The sequence below is a fragment of the Chiloscyllium punctatum genome, chromosome 29, assembly GCF_047496795.1.
Source record: "Chiloscyllium punctatum isolate Juve2018m chromosome 29, sChiPun1.3, whole genome shotgun sequence".
Classification (NCBI taxonomy): Eukaryota; Metazoa; Chordata; class Chondrichthyes; order Orectolobiformes; family Hemiscylliidae; genus Chiloscyllium; species Chiloscyllium punctatum.
Genome location: NC_092767.1, coordinates 71,186,732 through 71,208,833, shown reverse-complemented (window position 1 = coordinate 71,208,833; position 22,102 = coordinate 71,186,732). Strand labels below are relative to the sequence as shown.

The 22,102-nt window shown below is 50.8% G+C and overlaps 1 protein-coding gene across 5 annotated transcripts in view; it reads left to right on the top strand.

Moving 5' to 3' along the window:
* The window catches only part of npas1 (neuronal PAS domain protein 1), a 442,697-nt gene that overhangs the window by 25,714 nt on the left and 394,881 nt on the right, over positions 1–22,102 (top strand). The gene's annotated exons all lie outside the window — the stretch shown is intronic.

Genomic DNA, 22,102 nt, shown 5'->3' with positions numbered 1-22,102 from the left:
TTAAAAGGCATCTGGATGGGTATATGAATAGGAAGGGTTTGGAGGGATACGGGCCGGGTGCTGGCAGGTGGGACTAGATTGGGTTGGGATATCTGGTTGGCATGGACGGGTTGGACTGAAGGGTCTGTTTCCGTGCTGTAGGTCTCTATGACTATGACTCTGTGACCTCTATCATTACAAATCATGATGTTGGACAGCTCACCTTGGGCAATATCATGGGAGGTCATAGGGTCAGAGATGTACAGCACGGAAACAGACCCTTCGGACCAACTCATCCATGCCAACCAGATAGCCCAACCCAATCTAGTCCCATCTGCCAGCACCTGGCCCATATCCCTTCAAACCCTTCCCATTCATATACCAATCCAGATACCTTTTAAATGTTGCAACTGCATTAGCCTCCACCACTTCCTCTGGCAGCCCATCCCACATATGTACCACCCTCTGCGTGAAAAAGTTGCCCCTTAAGTCTCTTTTATATCTCTCACTTCTCACCTTAAGCCTATGCCCTCTAATTCTGGATTCCCCCACCCCAGGGAAAACACCTTGTCTATTTACCCTATCCATGCCCCTCATGATTTTATAAACCTCTATAAGGTCACCCCTCATCCAATACTCCAGGGAAAACAGCCCCAGCCTTTTCAACCTCTCCCTATAGCTCAAACCTTCCAACCCTGGCAACATCCCTGTAAATCTTTTCTGAACCCTTTCAAGTTTCACAACATCCTTCCGATAGGAAGGAGACCAGAATTGCATGCAATATTCCAACAGTGGCCTAACCAATGTCCTGTATAGCCGCAACATGACCTCCCAACTCCTGTACTCAATGCTCTGACCAATAAAGGAAAGCATACCAAACGCCTTCTTCACTATCCTATCTATCTGTGACTCTACTTTCAAAGAGCTATGGACCTGCAATCCAAGATCTCTTTGTTCAGCAACACTCCCTAGGACCTTACCGTTAAGTGTACAAGTCCTGCGAAGATTTGCTTTCCCAAAATGCAGCACCTCGCATTAATCTAAATTAAACTCCACCTGCCACTTCTCAGCCCATTGGCCCATCTGGTCAAGATCCTGTTGTAATCTGAGGTAACCCTCTTCGCTGTCCACTACACCTCCAATTTTGGTGTCATCTGCAAACTTACTAACTGTACCTCTTATGCTCGCATCCAAATCATTTATGTAAATGACAAAAAGTAGAGGACCCAGCACCGATCCTTGTGGCACTTCACTGGTCACAGACCTCCAGTCTGAAAAACAACCCTCCACCACCACCCTCTGTCTTCTACCTTTGAGGCAGTTATGTATCCAAATCTATGACCTCTTGTTGTGGACTGTCCCACAAGGGGGAACATCTGTTCAATGTCCACTTTATCAATCCCCTGTATTCCCCTTTAGCATTTTATAGATGTCATTCAGATGACTTAGCCCCTACCCCCTAATTCCTCTGAACTCCAGCAAGCACAAGCCCAAGGTATTCAACCTTTGAGAACCCGTTCATCCCTGGAATCAATTGGTGAACCTCCTCTGAACTGTCTCCAGTGCCACCATATCCTCCTTCAAGTAAGGAGGTCAAAACTGGCACAGTATTCCTCATGTAGTCTCAAGTTATTTTGCAATAAATGCCAAGGTTCTGTTTGCCTATCTTATTATATACTGCACCTACAGACCCGCTTTCTTCAATGCATGCACAAGAACACCCAGATCCCTCTGCACTGATGCACTTTGAATCTGCTTTTCATTTAAATAACAGTTTGCCTTTTGTTTTTCCTTCCAAAATGGATAACCTTGCAGTTATCCACATTAAACTCCCTCTGCCAGATTCTGGTCCATTCTCCTAGCCTATCAATATCCATTTGTAAACTCCTTATCTCCTCATCATAGCTGGCTTTCTGACCTATTTTAGAATCATAACAAGCTGCCTTTGCACCATGGGGAACAGACCCAACTTCTTCAATTTATCTTCATAACTGAAGTTGCTCATTCCTGGAGCCATTCTAGTGAATTGTTCCTATATTTCTATAATGCATCCACATATTTCAGATATTGTGGTGACCAAAGCTGTACACAGTACTCCAGATAAGGTCTAGTAGTGTCCATTACAAGTTCAATATCACCTGTATTCTGTGCTCCAATGAATAAAATTGGGGACAATGTATGCCTTATGAACTGTTCTCTCTACCTGTCCTACCATCTTCATGATCTGTGATCTTATACGTCCAGGTCCCAATGCTCCTGCTCTCTTCAGAGTCGTACACGCTATTTATATTGTCTTGCAACATTCTTCCTATGAAGTGCATCACCTTGTACTTCTCTGTATTGAACCTCATCTGTGACCTATCCACCTAGTCCACCAATTTGTAACTATCCATAGATTCTGTCCTGTGGTATTAACTGTTAAGCTGAGGTCTTTCTGCCCTATCTGGTGGATTTCCTCACATTATTACAGGGACTACACTTCAAAAATACACAATTAAGTGTCAAGTGCTTTAGAACATCCTGAGATTGTGGAAGGCGCTACATAAATGCGATTCACTCTTCACTGTCCTATTTATTGCCTCCAGTTCTTGATGTCCCCATAAATGAAAATGTCTTCTTTGTATTTATCCTGTCAGAACCATCTCATAACATTGAAGACTCCCATCGATTGCCTTTCACTCACTCACATACTCACACTCTCTCTCTCTCTCTCTTCGATCTTCCTAGATAGTTACAACCTTCTGAATTTTGGTATCCGTCCAATAAATTTTGTTTTGCATTCTCTCCAATGCTTCTATGTCTGGTCAGTGATATAGAGAACAGGACTGCTAACCTGGCTCCTAATATGATCTAACTAGGGTTCTTGTGCCATTCTCCACTGGTGAGGCTACTCAGTGGATGCTAGCATTAATGAGTGGCAAAGCCTGATCCTGCACGTCAGATATCAATGGGTAGCATCACTGAATCAAGAGTAACAGCAAACATGGGAGAAACGGTTAACTTTTCTGTTAGATTTCGAAGTGGCATTTTTTTTCCCATTTTGTCTCAAGTGGTCCAGCCTCATGCCAGCTGACACAAGTAGCTATTTTGAATTGACTTGTTCAGGTATGGTACACCCTGTGGACCAGGTGGGACTTGAACCTGGGCCTCATGCCTCAGAGTCAGAGGTGCTACTTCCTGGCTACCTTATTAAATTGGGTCTGCAGATTTAACCATCTTAGCCTAACCATCATAGTGACATTGCCACTCTCACCATCTCCTCATTTTGTAGGTTTGTATCCACCTGAATACAGAAGGTTAAGGGTGAACCAATTGAGGCTATTAAGACAATTTAAGGCTTTGACAGAGTAGAGAAAGAGAGATAAGTTAATTTCATATGTTGGCAGCATACCGAGAAAGAGGGTCAGAGCTTCAATGAGAGCCAACCCATTCAGGGTGGTGTCAAGTAGGTCTTCAAAGGAAAATGGAAACTTGGACGTCTCAACCCCAAAACTATGTAATATTTGGATACACAATAACTTAATGTGTCCAAAAGTCATTAGTGTTTAGAAGAATGAACCCCACAAGATTCTGAGGGGGCTTGACGAGGAGAATATTGCCCGTTGTGGGAAATCGAGAACTAGGGTTTCAAAACAGGGTGTTTTCCCATTTGAGAAGAAGATAGGGAGGTCTATTTTTCCCCTGAGGATTATTAACCTTTGGAATTCACTACTTCAGACAAAGCAGTAGAGACCTTGTCACTGAATATATTCAAGACAGATTTTTGATCGATGTGGGAGTCGAAGGTTTTTGGGAGGGCCAGGGAGAAAAATGGAGTTTAGGTCACAGTCAGATCTTCCATGATCATATCGAATGGCAAGGCAGGTTTTAGGGGCCAAATGGCCTGCTCATGTTCGAAAAGCCGGCAGTCATAGAGATGTGCAGCACAGAAATAGACTCTTTGGTCCAACTCCCCCATCCTGACCAGATATCCTAATAATCTAATCCCTTTGCCAGCATATGGCCCATATCCCTCTAAACCCTTCCTATTCATATATCCATCCAGATGCCTTTTAAATGCTCTAATTGTACCAGCCTCCACACTACCTCTGGCAGCTCATTCCATTTACCCTCTGCATGAAAATTTAACTCCTTAGGTCTCTTAAATCTTTTCCCTCTCACCTTAAACCTATACCCTCTAGTTTTGTTCTTCCCTGCCTTAGGAAAAAGACCTTGGTTTTCACCCTATCCATGTCCCTAATGATTTTATAAACTTCTATGAGGTCACCTCACTCAGCCTTCAACCCTGTAAGGAAAACAGCCCCAGCCTATTCAGCCTCTTCCTACAGCTTAAAACCTCCAACTCTGGTAACATCCTTGTATGTCTTCTCTGCACCTTTTCAAGTTTTGCAATATCCTTCCTATTAGCAGGGAGACCAGAATTGATTGCTGAATTCCAAAAGTGGCCTAACTAATGTCCTGTACAGCCGCAACATGACCTCCCAATTCCCATACTCGATGCACTGACTAATAAAAGCAAGTGTATCAAATGCTTTCTTCACTGTCCTGTCTCCCTGTGACTCCACCTTCAAGGAACTATGAACCTGCACTCTAAGGTCTCTTTGTTTGGCTATGCTCCCCAGGACCTCAGCCGATTGAACTTGTGAAAACCAAAGGTGACAGGCAGTCTGAGGGTTAAAGTTCAAAGATGGGCATGTTGGAATTAAAATAGAGCCATGGCTTTGTTGACTAGAGGGATAGGCTCAAGGGGGCTGAATGGCCTCATCCTTTACCTAAGTACACAGTAGTCATCATTGACAGAAGGGAGCCAGTATCCCTCTGTATCCTTCTACCTCCACCTCATTTATTCTGCACAGTGACTGGATGTTCCTTTCATGAGTTTGTATATTATAGAACAGTGTCAGTTTAGCACAATGTTTACTCTGTGAAAACGAGAGTGTACAGTTTTAATGCTCTTGACTCCTTGGAGATTTACAGTAATATGTGTGAAAGGCAAATATTGCACTTACAGCATGTGGATCGGATCAGGTGCTTTCTCCCCATATGCAGCCGTGAAGAAGTAATTGTCAAAATTGTATTTTTCATGCTGTTTTTATCACTCCACCTTGCACAAAGACCCTTTTCACCATCAACCTGATGTGTTAAAGGGAAGGTGCTTTCTGATCACTGACAGAAATATTACTGTTGAAGGAAGATATTCTCACACTGAGCAATGCTCCTTCAGCAGAATCCTAGCCAATAGTGACCCCTCATATAAACTTTATTTTTTTTTAAATTCTCTGGTCATTACATCATTGTGGAACCTTGATGTGTGCACGTTGGTAGCCCCCTCCCTCTCCAGTTCTAAATTATAACAATGAGTTTACTTGAGAAAAAACATAAGACTTGAATCATCAAAGAATCCCTACAGTGTGGAAGCAGGCCATTCGGCCCATTGTGTCCAGACTGACCCTTCGAAGTGCATGCCACCCGGACGCAACCTCTACTCTGTTCCTGTAATCCTGGATTCCCCATGGTAAATCCACCGAGCCTTCATATTCCTGGACACTTGGACAATTTAGCATGAATAATCCACCCTAACCTGCACATCTTTGGACTATGGGAGGAAACCAGAGCACCCAGACAAAATCCACGCATACACTAGGAGAATGTGCAAACTCCACAGACAGTCATCCGAGGCTGGAATTGAACCTGGGTCCCTGGCGCCATGAGGCAGCAGTGCTAACTACTGAGCCACCGTGCTGCTCAATTGCAGGGAAGCTGAGCGTTTTTGTCTCTTTTATTTCTTCATGGGATGCAGGTATCACCTACAAGGCCAGCACTTGTTGCCCGAACCCAGTTGCCCTTGAATTTGGCCATTTCCGAGGGCATTTAAAAGTTAACACCATCGCTGTGGGTCTGGAGTCGTGTGTGGGCAGACTGGGTAAAGATGCTTAATATCCTTTCCTAAAGGGCATGTGTGAATCCAGGTGGGGTTTTAGCAACAATTGATGATAGTTCTTTTGGTCGCTACGGCTGAGATTGCCTTTTCAATTCCAGATTGTATCATTTGAATTCAAATTCCACCAGTCGTTGCGGTGGCATTTGAACCCATGTCCCCAGATACCTGTCGATTACTTCTCCAGTGACTTGCTGTTACCATAGAATATCTACAATGTGGAAGCAAGCCATTCGACCTATCAAGTCCAGGCCCTCCCAGCAATCCAATGCCTGTAATCCCGCATTTCCTATGGCCTTTCCACCCCATCTGGACATCCCTGGACACATTGGGCAATTTAGCATTACCAATCCACCCTAACCTATGCCACTAGTCTCCCCAGTTGTGTGTCAGCAAACACACTGATGAAGCACCTGGGATGTTTTTACTGTATGAAAGATGCTATACAAATGAACGTTGTTGTACTTGGCAATGCTGCACATGGAATTTCAATTCAAAATATTGACTGTCAAGCTGCTTTGAACCTGCAGATTTTTATGTATTTTAGTTTGAATTTTTTGGTAACTTGCAATTCTGTAGTGTTTTAGAGCACGAGTGTGGCCTCAGCCTGACCTTAGAGCACCAGTCTCCTTTGGCTATATGGTTTAACATTCTCCACAAAGCATTGTCAACTTTCTAGGATTGCCTTGGGATCCCCAGAAGTTAAAGATCAGTGTGCCACAAGCAAAGCCCATGAGAGCAATCGATAAATCTGGCAATTTTCTTTTTAAAGATCCATTATTTATTTAGTTATAACAATTTTTGTATGATAGCTGGAAGGCTGTTGGACTGGGTGGGGCATCTGGAGGTGGGAGGTCACGTGATCAAAGCTCCAGGGTATGGTGGCGTGATAGCTAACGATCTGCCACTTAGCTCTCGTAATGAATTGGGGGTCATGTTGTACTTCAAAGCGTTTTTATTGTAGCTCCTGGTACTTAGGCTTGTATATTGCAACCCTTACTTTGAAGTCAAGCAAGGAAGGCAATGGACTAGTGGTATTATCACTGGACTATTATTCCGGGGAGAGTGTGTTGCTGGGAAAGCACAGCAGGTCAGGCAGCATCCGAAAAGCAGGAGAATCGACGATTCGGGCATAACACCTTCATCAGGAATTCCATGACAATTCCTTATGAAGGCCTTATGCCCGAAACGTGATTCTCCTGCTCCTTGGATGCTGCCTGACCTGCTGTGCTTTCCCAGCAACCCACTCTCGACTCTGATCTGCAGTCCTCACTTTCTCCTATTATTCCAGGGACCCCAGGTCAAATCTTGCCACGGCAGATGGTGGAATTTGAATCCAGTAAAAATCTGGAACGAAGAGTTTAATGGTGAACATGAATCCATTGTCATTTGTTGGTTAAAAACATCCTTTAGGCCGGAAACTGGCATCCTTACCTCGTCTGGCCTACACATGACTCCAGACTCTCAACAGCCCTCTGGGATGGGCAAGAAATGTTGGTAAATAAATTCTCTCCTAGCCAGTGACACCCTCATCCCGTGAATGAGTAAAAGAATAAGCTAAGCAATTTAGATACACTGGAGCACTCTTCCTCAGTGTGTCTCGCTGGAAGGGGTCAGAGCTCAGTAAAAATGGGGACTGAGAGCTTTATAGTTATTTTGAACCAGGGCTTGTGGACTTGAAGCCAGGCCTTCTGGCTTAGAGGTAAGAGCAATACAGGTATGCCACAAGCTACCCATTACTGCACGTTATACCATTAGGTGACATGCCCTGGTATGGGTGATAACTTAAAGCTTATTTCTTAAAGATACATCGCATGTCTAACCAGAGTTGGCAATGCTTTTCCCCCACACTAACCTCATTCTGGCTTGTTTGACAGAGTTTGTCAGTTGGGTGCTGACAGGAGAAGTTGTCCAACTAAGTTGAGGATCCCCTGAGTTGACTCTCAAGTTGTGTTGCTAACTCACCAGGATCATCCTGGAATCTTCATGTTACTAGAGATGCAAATTAGGCTTTATGAAGATGAGAAATAGGACTATCTGCCAACATTCTCAGATCATGGGTACACTTGCTCCCACCACCCTTCATATTGCTTTGCATTCTGAGGACTGTATATGGCCAAGCAATTTCAGTCAGGAGCTGGGGGGGTGGGGGGAGAGGAGGGAGAGGAGGGAGAGGAGGAGGAGGGACTGGACAGAGTCCATAAGACATAGGTGCAGAAATAGGCAGTTCTGCCCCTCAAATCTTCTCTGTCAGTCAATGAGGTCATGACTGATAGACCTCAACTCCGTTGATGATGAACTGAAATGTCTTGGGTAGTGAGTTCCAGAAAACCATCCGAGTAAAGATATTTCTCCTCATCCCAGTCCTAAATTATCCGCTCTCTTTCTCCCCCCCCCCCCCCTCCCCGCCCCCAAGACTGTATGCGTTTGTAGCTTTGAACTGAAGTATTTAAGAAAGATCAATTCCCAATTAGCCCACATACAGATTTGTATTTCCCACTCCCTCTTTGTGGTGTTATGAAGTAATTTTAAAAGCCATTGAATAAGTTGTTCCTTTGCCTAGAGGCCCTAGGGATTCTTGGTGGTCTGCACTAAAGTTCATTTAGCCATGAAGGGCCATTGTAGCCAAGTGTAGTTCTTTCCCCAGTATCTATATATAACATATATATATTCACTCATTCACTGTCTTCACGTGGACTCATTGAGATGTACAGCACGAAAACAAACTCCTCAGTCCAACTTGTCCATGCCGACCAGATATCCCAACCCAATCTAGTCCCACTGCCAGCATCTGGCCCATATCCCTCCAAACCCTTCCTATTCATATACCCATCCAGATGCCGTTTAAATGTTGCAGCCGTACTAACCTCCACCACTTCCTCTGGCAGCTCATTCCATACACGCACCACCCTCTGTGTGAAAAGGTTGCCCCTTACGTTTCTCTTATATCTTTCCACTCTCACCCTAAACGTATGCTTTCTAGTTCTGGACTCCCCCCACCCCAGGGAAGAGACCTTGTCTATTCATCCTGTCCACATCCTTCATGGTTTTATAAACCTCTATAAGGTCACCTCTCAGCCTCCAACGCTCCAGGGAAAACAGCCCCAGCTTATTCAACCTCTCCCTATAGCTCAAATCCTCCAATCCTGGCAATATCCTTGTAAATCTTTTCTGAACCCTTTCAAGTTTCACAACATCTAACCGATAGGAAGGAGACCAGAATTGCACGCAATACTCCAAATGTGGCCAGACCAGTGTGCTGTACAGCTGCAACATCATCTCCCAACTCCTGTACTCAATACTCTGACCAATAAAGGAAAGCACACCAAATGCCTTTCTATCCAAAAGGTGAAAGCAGCCAATGAAGAGGACTGCTTTCGTGTACTGGCGAATGTACTTTGTCAGTAGGCTTTTGATTGGACAGAGCAGTTCAGATATTTATGGAGGAGAAGTGCTACGGCCTCAGCGATTTGGGGAAAATCACTGGCCCAATGCATGTGTGCAGCAGTGAGGGACATTGTGTTAGACAATAAGACATAAGAACCGAAGTAGGCTATTCAGCCTATCGACTCTGCTCCGCTACTCAGTGAGGTCATGACTGACCTGATAATCCTCAACCTACATTCCTGCCTTTTCCCTTGATTCCCTTCCTGATTAAAAATCTGTCCCTGTCAACCTTGAATATAATTAAACAACTTTGACAGCCCTGTGTGATAAAGATTTCCACAGTCCTGTCTACCCTCTGAAGGAAGAAATTCCTCCTCGTCTCAGTCTTCAATGGACAACCCCTTTACTCTGAGATGATGCCCTCTGGTCCTAGACTGTCCCACAAGGAGAAACAACCTTTCCACATCTATTCTGTTAAATCCCCTAAAAATATTCGGTTCTGATGAAGGGTCACTTACCTGAAATGTTAAATCAGATATATCTCTGCAGACTGTTAAGATTTTCCAGCAATTTCTGTCTTTGCCCCAAAAAATGTTGTCTGATTCAATGAGGTGTCCTCTCATTCTTCGAAACTCCAATGAATACAAAGCCAATCTCTCCTCATAAGACAGTCCCTCCTCACCTGGGATCAGCTGAGTGAACCTTCTCTGGACTGCCTCCAATGCTAGTATATTTGTCTGTCGATTATGGCTTAATGATTAGTACTGTTGCCTCACAGTGCCAGGGCCTCGGGTTCAATTCCAGCCTCGGGCGACTGTCTATGTGGAGTTTGCACATTTTTCCCGTGTCTGTATGGGTTTCCTCTGGCTGCTCCGGTTTTCTCCCACAATCCAAAGATATGCAGGTTAGGATGGATTGGCCATGCTAAATTTCCCAAAGTGTCCAGGGATGTGCAGGCTAGGTGGATTCGCCATGGGAAATGCAAGACTACTGGGAGGGGTGGATCTGGGCGTGATGCTTTTCTGAAGCTCAGTGTAGACTTGATGGGCTTAATGGCCCACTTCCAATCGTTAGGGATTCTATGACAAGATAAGGGGAAAAGAGATTTGTTCTCAGCAATTCATGCCCTCCATCACCTTGGGAAATCCTTGATGCCAACGCACTTTGGGACGAAGGTGAAGATAGAGAAGCCATAGCCACACTGTTAGGGAGGAGGAAAGGTGTTAATGTCATGTTCTAACCACACTCCTGCTTTATGTTAGACACTAACGACAAGGGACTAACTGAAATTGGTTAAGTTTCTAAAACCTGAACTGTTGTTTCTCTCTTGGGCTGACTGTGCATTTCTAGCATTTTCTGTTTTGTTTATTATCCCCACAAAGGTGAAACAAACTATCGGGCTTCACAATTGGTAGTGTCCATTCCACAATTTGGACTGGTTTGATGATTCCTTCACTTTTCATCCCCTTGATTTCTGCCTTGACTTTTGTCTGTAAGACAAATAGCCCTAGGCGGGCCTTGCAAAATCGTGGAATTGCTTCCTTATCTTAGCTCCTTTGATAATCCCTAGACCTTCCTGAAAAGCTTCCAGGTATTTAATTAGGACTTTACTCAGGCAGCCGTTTTCAAATCAAAACTTGTCGAGCCAATCGAGGTAAATATTTCTCAACCAATTTCACCCCATTGAGCTTGTGCCTGAACCTTTTACTACAGTCAGTGGTAACTGCAGCAGTTGCTCCTCATGAGAGACTGGAACCTAAGTTGTACCCTCAATCTGTAAGGGTTCCCCAGTATAGTTTCTCAGTCTACCGAAGTCTTGTGTAAACTTAATGGTTAGAGTCCAGAACAAATTTTGTCAAAGACTAGTTCTGTGACCAGTGAAATGGCCACCCTGGAATCGACCTCCAGTAGAACTGGGTCACCATTTAATCAGATGCTTATTTTGATTTGCATGTTGCTAAGCAGATGTAGGTGAATTTTCCATGGTGTGCACTCTCCTCGATACCAGCCTATGAGCTCTCTTACTCAGTTTAGGTCTAGTGGGACTCTTTTGCTGTTCAGGACCACATACTGGCAGCAACTACAATGGCCTGCCCGCCTAGATCGTGAAGGAAGTTTTAACTGTTTAGCTAAAGCTTGGTTTTGTTCTCTGGTTTTGCTGTAGGCTAACCTAGAGTCCCTTTGTTCAGGATATGTCCTGAGTGAAGCTATGTAATTGCCTTCACTTAAGTGGTGGCCCCCAAGCTTGATTGGACTGGTGAGGGTGTCCACTTCCATCAGAAAACCCTGCAACTCATACGCTCCCTTTGCCACATTTTCCAATGCTAAAGCCAGTTGTAGTGCCTGGTTGAAGTCCAACTGGGCTTCAGCTAGTAAGCACTTTTGCTTGGTTACATCATTAATCCAATATACCAATACCAATATCTCAGCATCTCGTTAAGGATTCACCCAGAGTCACACGCCTGTGCCAGTTGTCTTAATTTAGTCAAAGATCCTGATATGGACTCCCCGATTCTCGAATTGCCAAGTAAAAACAAAAGCATCTCAGAATTAGAGGAGGCTTGGAATTGTAATATTCTTTAATTAAATCTGTCAGCTGTTGTAAGGTTTTAATATCTGTTGCCTCCGGTAGGTTAGGCACCTATTAACCGAAAAAGCTACAGGTCCGCAAGCAGTCAGGAGAATTACTCATTTTCTCATCTGCCTCAGTGTCATTTGCTTGGGAAAAAAATGCATTCTATCCACATACTGGGCACAGTCTTCAACAGCAGGATTGAATGAATCAAGCTTCCCAAATAATGGCATGATGCCAGAAATGCCTACCCCAAATCAAAGAAAACTTGTGAGTGCATTTCTTAGAGAGTGTGTTTTTATCTTGTCACCACTGAAATAACTCAGAGGCCGGTATTCCATCAGCAAGTCACTCTTTGTTTACACATAGAGAATCTTTGAAACTGATCCAGCTTCCTCAGAGCCAGCTCTCAGTGTGAACAAAACCTCTGACACCCCTGTCAGCCAGGACCCCCTGACTGGCACAGTCAGGGAACTCACATTCTGTGAGGTCCACCTGGCTGACCTGTTACAATCACTACAGTAGTAAGCCTTCTTTACTCTTATACTTTTACTCCCTTTTTTATCAAGAGCTAACACACAGACCATTTGCCTTCCTAATCTGCAGCAAGGAACTTTGTCATTCATATACCAAAATGGTTCTTTTGAATAGAAATGTTTTCCACTCTCTCTCCAGTGTTTCTCTGTTGTTATATCCATATTTTCCTATTAAAATGGATGGTTTCATGCTCCCCACACCATCTGTCATATTCTTGCTCACTCACCCAACCTGTCCAAGTCCCTGTGCAGTTTCTTGGTATCTTCCCCACTGCATTTTATATTGCCATCAAATTTAGATAGTCAGTCACCTCCGCTGGTGTTATAGATTGTAAATAGTCATGATTTTTGTAAATAGTCACAGCATATCAACGTGAGAATGTCTGACTTATCACTGCTTTTGTTTACTGACCATTCTCAATCCATTACAACCTCCAATCCTAAGCACCTTGATTTTTGTGTAGGAATTGCTTGTGTGCCAACTGCTTTTTGTAACCTAAAAGCCTAAATACTCTACTTTCACTGGTTTCCCCTTATCCATCCTAATAGTTAGAACTAGGCTGGAGTAATGGGTTATCACTATCATGTTTCAGATACAGGTGTATTTGAACCTCTCCCTTTGTTCCTGAGGGAAAGTGGTCTCAGTGTAACACCATTCCCCACTTCCAAACCTTTTGTTGACCTTTTAATCAAATATGTGCCAGACTTGTTGTTTTGGCAGCTGGGCAGAGGCAATCCTTCATTCTTAACTAAATAATTCTGGGGAAAAAAAACTGAATATATCTGTCAAAAATGATGTCTATTTCATAAATTTGTGTTGACTCTGCTTGCTTGTATTATGTTTTTCTCATGTCATAAAGTCATAGAGATATACAGCACGGAAACAGACCGTTTGGTTCAAGCTGTCCATGCCGACCACATACCCTAACCTAATCTAGTCCCATTTGCCACTATTTAACCCATATCCCTCTAAACTCTTCCTATTCACATACCCATCCAGATCCCTGGTAAATGTTGCAATTACACCAAACGCCACCACTTCCTCTGGCAGTTCATTCCATACACACGCACACCACCCTAAACATGAGAAAGTTGCCCCTTCGGTCCCTTTTAAATTTTTCCCATAAACCTATGCCCTCTAGTTCTGGACTCCCCCACCCCAGGGAAAAGACCTTGTCTATTTATCTTTTCCATGCCCCTCATGATTTTATAAACCTCTATAAAGTCACCTCTCAGTCTCCAACGCTTCAAGCAAAACAGCCCCAGCCTATTCAGCCTCTCCCTATAGCTCAAACACTCCAACCCTGGCAACATTCTTGTAAATCTTTTCTGAACCACTTCAAGTTTCACAACATCCTTCCGATAGGAAGAAAGCAAAGAATTGCACGCAATATTCCAAAAGTGGCCTAACCAATGTCCTGTACAGCTGCAAAACATGACTTCCCAACTCCTATACTCAATGTTCTGACCAATAAAGAAAAGCATACCAACTGTCTTCTTCACAATCTTATCTGCCTGCAACTCCACTCTCAAGGAGCTATGAACCTGCACTCCAAGGTCTCTGTTCAGTAACACTCCCTATGACCTTACCATTAAGTGTGAAGTCCTGCTCTTGATTTGCTTTTCCAAAATGCAGCACCTCACATTTATCTAAGTTAAACTCCATCTGCACTCCTCAGCCCATTGGTCCAAGATCCTGTTGTAGTCTGAGGTAACCTTCTTTGCTGTCCACTACACCTCCAAGTTTGGTGTCATATGCAAACTTACTAACTACCCCTCCTATGTTCACACCCAAATCGTTTGTATAAATGTCCTGTTATCACAATCCTTGGAGTTGTTGCGTGGAGATCCTGCTGGATATTAATTGTTGGATAATGGGAATTGGGATGGTCCCTTTGCAGTTGGTTCGAGCTGGTGAAGAAATAGCCACATGTTCTTGCTCCCAGTCACTTCCTACTGCAGAGTTCACTTGTGTTGGAGGCAGCTGGGCTGCGGGAACAGACTGAGCTGTGACCCCCCCCCCCCCCGCCAAAAAAAAAGCTGAGAAGTTGGCAGGCAGCAGCAGGTTTGAAGCCGATGAGTGAAACTTGTTCATTTGGTAATGGACAAGAACCTGCACAGAGTGGACACATACCTAACAGCGGAAGTGATCACCGCAGATGCTGGAGATCCGAGTCGAGAGTGTGGTGCTGGAAAAGCACAGCAGGTCAGGCAGCATCCAAGAAGCAGAAGAATCGATGTTTCTGGCAAAAGCCCTTCCTCGTTTCTCCCAAATCACTCCCCCACACCTAAACCCCTCATCCTTAACTTCAAATCTTTTCCCTTCAAAAGCTTTCACTCCCTTATCCTTCCTTCCCTCCTCCCTCCCTCATCAGCCTTTCCTCCTTTCTTCCCTCCCTCCTCTTACTCTCATTCCATCATTTTACCCTTTTCCCTCCCACATCCATCCTTCCCTCCCACCCACATCCATCCTTCCTCCCATCCACCTTTTTCCTTCCTTCCCTCAGCCTTTCCTCCCCCCCTCCCTCCCCCCTCCCTCCCCCCTCCCTCCCCCCTCCCTCCCTCCCCCTCCCTCCCTCACTCCCTCCCTCACTCCCCCCCAATCCCTCCCTCACTCCCCCCCAATCCCTCCCTCACTCCCCCCCAATCCCTCCCTCACTCCCCCCCAATCCCTCCCTCACTCCCCCCAATCCCTCCTCCCCTCCCTCACCTCCCTCACCTCCCTCCCCTCCCTCCCTCTCCCTCCTCACCTCCCTCCCTCTCCCTCCCCCCCTCCCCCCTCTCCCCTCCCCCCTCCCCCCCCTCCCCCCTCCCCCCCTCCCCCTCCCCCCCTCCCCCCCTCCCCCCTCTCCCCCTCCCCCCTCTCTCCCTCCCTCCCTATTCCCTCCCTCCCCCCTCTCTCCCTCCCTCCCTATTCCTCCCTCCCTCCCTCCCTATTCCCTCCCTCCCTATTCCCTCCCTCCCTCCCTATTCCCTCCCTCCCTCCCTATTCCCTCCCTCCCTATTCCCTCCCTCCCTCCCTCCCTCACTCCCCCCCACCCTCCCTCCCTCACTCCCCCCAATCCCTCCCTCCCCCCAATCCCTCCTCACTCCCTCCCCCCCAATCCCTCCCTCACTCCCCCCCTCCCTTCCCCCCCTCGCTCCCTCCCTCCCTCGCCACTCCCTCCCTCCCCACTCCCTCCCTCCCTCCCACTCCCTCCCTCCCTCCCCACTCCCTCCCCACTCCCTCCCCACTCCCTCCCCACTCCCTCCCCACTCCCTCTCTCCCCACTCCCTCTCTCCCCACTCCCTCTCTCCCCACTCCCTCTCTCCCCACTCCCTCTCTCCCCACTCCCTCTCTCCCCACTCCCTCTCCCTCTCTCCCCTCTCCCTCTCTCCCCACTCCCTCTCTCCCACTCCCCTCTCTCCCCACTCCCTCTCTCCCCCACTCCCTCCCTCCCCATTCCCTCCCTCCCTATTCCCTCCCTCCCTCCCTCCCTCCCTCACTCCCTCCCCCCTCCCTCCCTCACTCACTCCCTCCCCCCCTCCCTCCCTCACTCACTCCCTCCCTCCCTCCCTCCCCCCCCAATCCCTCCCTCACTCCCTCCCTCCCTCCCTCCCTCCCTATTCCCTCCCTCCCTATTCCCTCCCTCCCTCCCTCCCTATTCCCTCCTCCCTCCCTATTCCCTCCTCCATTCCTCCCTCTCCTCCCCTCCCTCCCTCCTCCCTCCCTATCCCTCCCTCCATCCCTCCCTCCCTCCCTCCCTCCATCCATCCCTCCCTCCCTCCCTCCATCCATCCCTCCCTCCCTCCTCCATCCATCCCTCCCTCCCTCCCTCCCTATTCCCTCCCTATTCCCTCCCTATTCCCTCCCTATTCCCTCCCTATTCCCTCCCTATTCCCTCCCTCCCTATTCCCTCCCTCCCTATTCCCTCCCTCCCTATTCCCTCCCTCCCTCACTCCCTATTCCCTCCCTCCCTCACTCAGTCCCTCACTCCCTCACTCCCTCCTCCCCCCCAATCCCTCCCTCCCTCCCTCCCCCCCAATCCCTCCCTCCCTCCCCCCCAATCACTCCCTCCCTCCCCCCCAATCACTCCCTCCCTCCCCCCAATCACTCCCTCCCTCCCCCCCAATCACTCCCTCCCTCACTCCCCCCCAATCCCTCCCTCACTCCCCCCCCCAATCCTCCCTCACTCCCCACCCAATCCCTCACTCCCCCACTCCCTCCCTCCCCGCCCTCCCCGCCCTCCCACCCCTCCCTCCCTCTCCCTCCCCCCCACCCCTCCCTCCCTCTCCCTCCCCCCCACCCCTCCCTCCCTCTCCCTCCCCCCCACCCCTCCCTCCCTCTCCCTCTCCCTCCCTCCCCCTCCCTCCCCTCCCCTCCCTCCCCCTCCCCTCCCTCCCCCTCCCCTCCCCCTCCCTCCCCCTCCCTCCCTCCCTCTCCCTCCCCCCCCTCCCCCCTCCCTCCCTCCCGATTCCCTCCCTCCCTCCCGATTCCTTCCCTCCCTCCCTCCCTCCCTCCTCCCGATTCCTTCCCTCCCTCCCTCCCGATTCCCTCCCTCCTCCCTCACTCCCTCTTCCCTCCCTCCCTCCCTCACTCCCTCTTCCCTCCTCCCTCCCTCCCTCCCTCTTCCTCCCTCCCTCCCTCCCTCACTCCCCCCCACCCTCCCTCCCTCACTCCCCCCACCCTCCCTCCCTCACTCCCCCCACCCTCCCTCCCTCACTCCCCCCCACCCTCCCTCCCTCACTCCCCCCCACCCTCCCTCCCTCACTCCCCCCCACCCTCCCTCCCTCACTCCCCCCCAATCCCTCCTCCCCCCCCAATCCCTCCCTCCCTCCCCCCCCAATCCCTCCCTCCCTCCCCCAATCCCTCCCTCCCTCCCCCCCCCCAATCCCTCCCTCCCTCCCCCCCCCCAATCCCTCCCTCCCTCCCCCCCCAATCCCTCCCCCCCAATCCCTCCCTCCCCCCCAATCCCTCCCTTCCCCTCCCTCCCCCCCTCCCTTCCCCTCCCTCCCCCCCTCCCTTCCCCTCCCTCCCCCCCTCCCTTCCCCTCCCTCCCCTCCCTCCCCCCTCCCTTCCCCTCCCTCCCCTCCCTCCCCTCCCTCCCCCTCCCTCCCCCTCCCTCCCCCTCCCTCCCCCTCCCTCCCCCTCCCTCCCCCCCCTCCCCCTCCCTCCCCCTCCCTCCCCCTCCCTCCCCCTCCCTCCCCCTCCCTCCCCCTCCCTCCCCCCCCTCTCCCCCCCCTCCCCCCCCCTCCCCCTCCCTCCCCCCCTCCCTCCCCCCCTCCCTTCCCCTCCCTCCCCCCCTCCCTTCCCCTCCCTCCCCCCCTCCCTTCCCCTCCTCCCCCCCCTCCCCCCTCTCCCCCCCTCCCCCTCCCTCCCTCCCCCCTCCCTCCTTCCCCCCTCCCTCCCTCCCCCCTCCCTCCCCCTCCTCCCCCCTCCCTCCCACTCCCTCCCTCCCTCCCTCCCTCCCCCACTCCCTCCCTCCCTCCCTCCCCCCCTCCCTCCCTCCCTCCCTCCCCCCCTCCCTCCCCCCTCCCTCCCCCCTCCCTCCCCCCCTCCCTCCCCCCTCCCTCCCCCCTCCCTCCCCCCTCCCTCCCCCCTCCCTCCCCCCTCCCTCCCCACTCCCTCCCTCCCCACTCCCTCCCCACTCCCTCCCCCACTCCCTCCCCACTCCTCCCCACTCCCTCTCTCCCTCTCTCCCACTCCCTCTCCCCCCCTCTCCCCCCCTCTCCCTCCCTCCCTCCCTCCCTCCCCCCTCCCTCCCTCCCTCCCCCCTCCCTCCCCCCTCCCTCCCTCCCTCCCCACTCCCTCCCCCTCCCTCCCTCCCTCCCTCCCTCCCTCCCTCCCTCCCTCCCTCCCTCCCCCACTCCTCCCTCCCTCCCTCCCCCCCTCCCTCCCCCCCTCCCTCCCCCCCTCCCCCCTCCCTCCCTCCCCACTCCCTCCCCACTCCCTCCCCCCTCCCTCCCCCCTCCCTCCCCCCTCCCTCCCCCCTCCCTCCCCCCTCCCTCCCCCCTCCCTCCCCCCTCCCTCCCCACTCCCTCCCTCCCCACTCCCTCCCTCCCCACTCCTCCCTCCCCACTCCCTCCCCCACTCCCTCCCCACTCCCTCCCCACTCCCTCCCCACTCCCTCCCCACTCCCTCCCCACTCCCTCCCCACTCCCTCCCCACTCCCTCCCCACTCCCCCACTCCCTCTCTCCCTCTCTCCCACCCCCTCCCTCTCCCTCTCTCCTCCCTCCCTCTCTCCTCCCTCCCTCCCTCCCTCCCTCCCTCCCAATCCCTCCCTCCCTCCCTATCCCTCCCTCACTCCCTCCCAATCCCTCCCTCCCAATCCCTCCCTCCCTCCCTCCCTCCCTCCCAATCCCTCCCTCCCAATCCCTCCCTCCCTCCCAATCCCTCCCTCCCAATCCCTCCCTCCCAATCCCTCCCTCCCAATCCCTCCCTCCCAATCCCTCCCTCCCAATCCCTCCCTCACTCCCTCCAATCCCTCCCTCCCAATCCCTCCCTCCCAATCCCTCCCTCCCAATCCCTCCCTCCCAATCCCTCCCTCCCAATCCCTCCCTCCCCACTCCCTCCCCAATCCCTCCCTCCCCCCTCCCCAATCCCACCCTCCCCCCTCCCCAATCCCACCCTCCCCCCCCCTCCCCAATCCCCCCTCCCCCCCCTCCCCAATCCCTCCCCCCTCCCCAATCCCTCCCCAATCCCTCCCTCACCCCCCCTCCCCAATCCCTCCCTCACCCCCCCTCCCCAATCCCTCCCTCACCCCCCCTCCCCAATCCTCCCTCACCCCCCTCCCCAATCCCTCCCTCACCCCCCCTCCCCAATCCCTCCCTCACCCTCCCTCCCCAATCCCTCCCTCCCAATCCCTCCCTCCCAATCCCTCCTCCCCACTCCCTCCCCAATCCCTCCTCCCCCCTCCCCAATCCCACCCTCCCCCCTCCCCAATCCCACCCTCCCCCCCCTCCCCAATCCCCCCCTCCCCCCCCTCCCCAATCCCTCCCCCCCTCCCCAATCCCTCCCCAATCCCTCCCTCACCCCCCCTCCCCAATCCCTCCTCACCCCCCCTCCCCAATCCCTCCCTCACCCCCCCTCCCCAATCCCTCCCTCACCCCCCCTCCCCAATCCCTCCCTCACCCCCCCTCCCCAATCCCTCCCTCACCCCCCCTCCCCAATCCCTCCCTCACCCCCCCCTCCCCAATCCCTCCCTCACCCTCCCTCCCCAATCCCTCCCTCCCCAATCCCTCCCTCCCTCCCTCCCCCAATCCCTCCCTCCCTCCCTCCCTCCCTCCCTCCCAATCCCTCCCTCCCCAATCCCTCCCTCCCCAATCCCTCCCTCCCAATCCCTCCCTCCCCAATCCCTCCCTCCCCAATCCCTCAGAAATAGTGTTATTGATAAACAAAGTAGCTGATGATATTTGGGGGTCAGTTGGGAATGTGGAATGGAGGAAGGAAAATCTGCCATCCTTTTTCCATCTGGCCTACATGTGACTCCAAACCCATTGTAGGAGAAACTGAGGGCTGGAGATCTGAATCAAACAGTGTGGTACTGGACAAGCACAGCACCTGAGGAACAGGAAAGTTGATGTTTCAGGCATAATCAGGAATGAGGCTTGTGGGCTAAGGGAGCTGAGAGATAAATTGTAAGGGGTGGGGATGAGGGCAAAGTAGCTGGGAATGCAATAGGTAGATGAAGGTGGGGGGTGAAAGTGATAGGTTGGAAGGAGGGTAGAGCAGATAGTTGGTAAGGAAGATGGATAGTTAGGACAGTTCAAGAGGGCTGTGCTGAGTTGCGAGATTGGGACTGAGATAAGGTGGGGGGGGGGGGGGGGGGGGGGGGAAATGGGGAAACTGGTGAAATCCACATTGATCCTGTGTGGTTGAAGTGTCCCAACGTGGAAGATGAGGTGTTCTTCCTCCAAGCATCAGATGGTTAGGGTTTGTCTATGGAGGAGGCCCAGGACCTGCATGTCCTTGCTGGAGTGGGAGTGGGAGGGGAAGTTAATGTGTTCAGCCACGGGGCGGAGGGATTGGTTGGTGCGGTGTCCCAGAGATGTTCTCTGAAACAATCTGCAAGTTGGCGTCCTGTCTCCTTGACGTAGGGAGACCATGTCGGGGTGCAATGGATGCAGTAGATGACGTGTGGAAGTCCAGGTAAATTTCTGTCTGATGTGGAAGGATCCTTCGGGGCCTTGGACGGAAATGTGGATGCAGGTTTTGCACTTCCTGCGATGGAGAAAGTGAGGACTGCAGATGCTGGAGACCAGAGTTGAAAGTGTGGAAAAGCACAGCAGATCAGGCAGCATCCGAGGAGCAGAAGAATCAACATTTTGGGTATAAGGCCTTCAACAGGAATGAGGCTTGTGGGCAGGGGGGCTGAGAGAGAAATGGGAGGGGGGTGGTGTTGGGGGAAGGTAGATGAGAATGCAATAGGTAAATGAAGGTAAGGGAGAAGGTGATAGGTCAGAGATGGGGGGGTAGAGGGGAGTGGGAGGGGGAGCAGGGAAAGGTGCTGGGAGGGGCAGGTGGGTTGTTGGAGGGCGTGGACCTGTCAAGGGAGTCACGGAGGGAATGGTTTATCCAAAATGCAGATAGCATTGGGGAGGGAAATGTATCCCTGGTGATGAGGTCTGTTTGTAGGTGGGGAAAATAGCAGAGGGTAATGCAATACATCAGGAGATTGGTGAGCTGGAACGTGAGGACTGGGTTGGGGGGGGGGGGTGCGCGCTTCTGCGCTTGTTGCAGTTGGAGGGTGGGGTTCAAGGAGGGAGGTGTGGGGGAAGTGGAGGAGATGTGCTGGAGGGCATCGTTGACAACGTGGAAGGGGAAATTGCGGTCTTTGAAAAAGGAAGCCATCTGGGATGTTCTATGGTGGAATTGGTTCTCCTGGGAGCAGATGCACCAGAGGTGGAGGAATTGGGAATAAGGGAGAGCATTTTTACAGGAGGAAGGGTGGGAGGAGGTGGAGTCCAGGTAGATATGGGAGTAGGTGGGCTTGTATTCCTCCTCCCGATGAAGGTCTACTGCCCAAAATATCGACACTCCTGCTCCTTGGATGCTGTCTGCCCGGTTGTGCTTTTCCAGCATCGCCCTGTTTGACTCCAATCCCATAGCGCAGTGGTCCACTCTTAACTGCCCTCTGGGGCAATTAAGGATGAGCAATAAATGTGGCTCTAACCAGCGATGCGCACATCCCATGAATTAATAAAAAAAAATTTCAGCTGTGATCACATCGGATGGCAGAGCAGGCTTCGGGCCCAAACCTTGCTCCTAATTTATATGTTCTATTTCTAACAAAGGGTAAACTTTGATATTAATTCAGAAGGTCTATTTTTATGTAATTTTATTGCAGCAACTGTAAGAAAACAGTAAGAGGGCAATTGTCCATATTGTTATAGATTAAGGATTTGTCTAGACACCACCCCATCCCAGTTAATTTTCAATTTGAACAAAAGTTCATTGGATCTGGCTGTTAACACTGCTTTCTATCCACAGATGATGCCAGACCTGCTGAGTTTCTTCAGCAATTTCTCTTTGTTCCTAACCTTCAGTTTATATTCTCACGAGAACAGTTAGCAAGTGTGGCTGCAGGGTTTGAGGGAGGTGGTAATGGAGTTGGGGGAGAATGGTCTGTGACTGTAGACTTGCCCTCACTCCCTGAGAATGTCAACGTCAGTATCAATCTCAGTTTGTGTCAGCAATTCCACAACCTCTT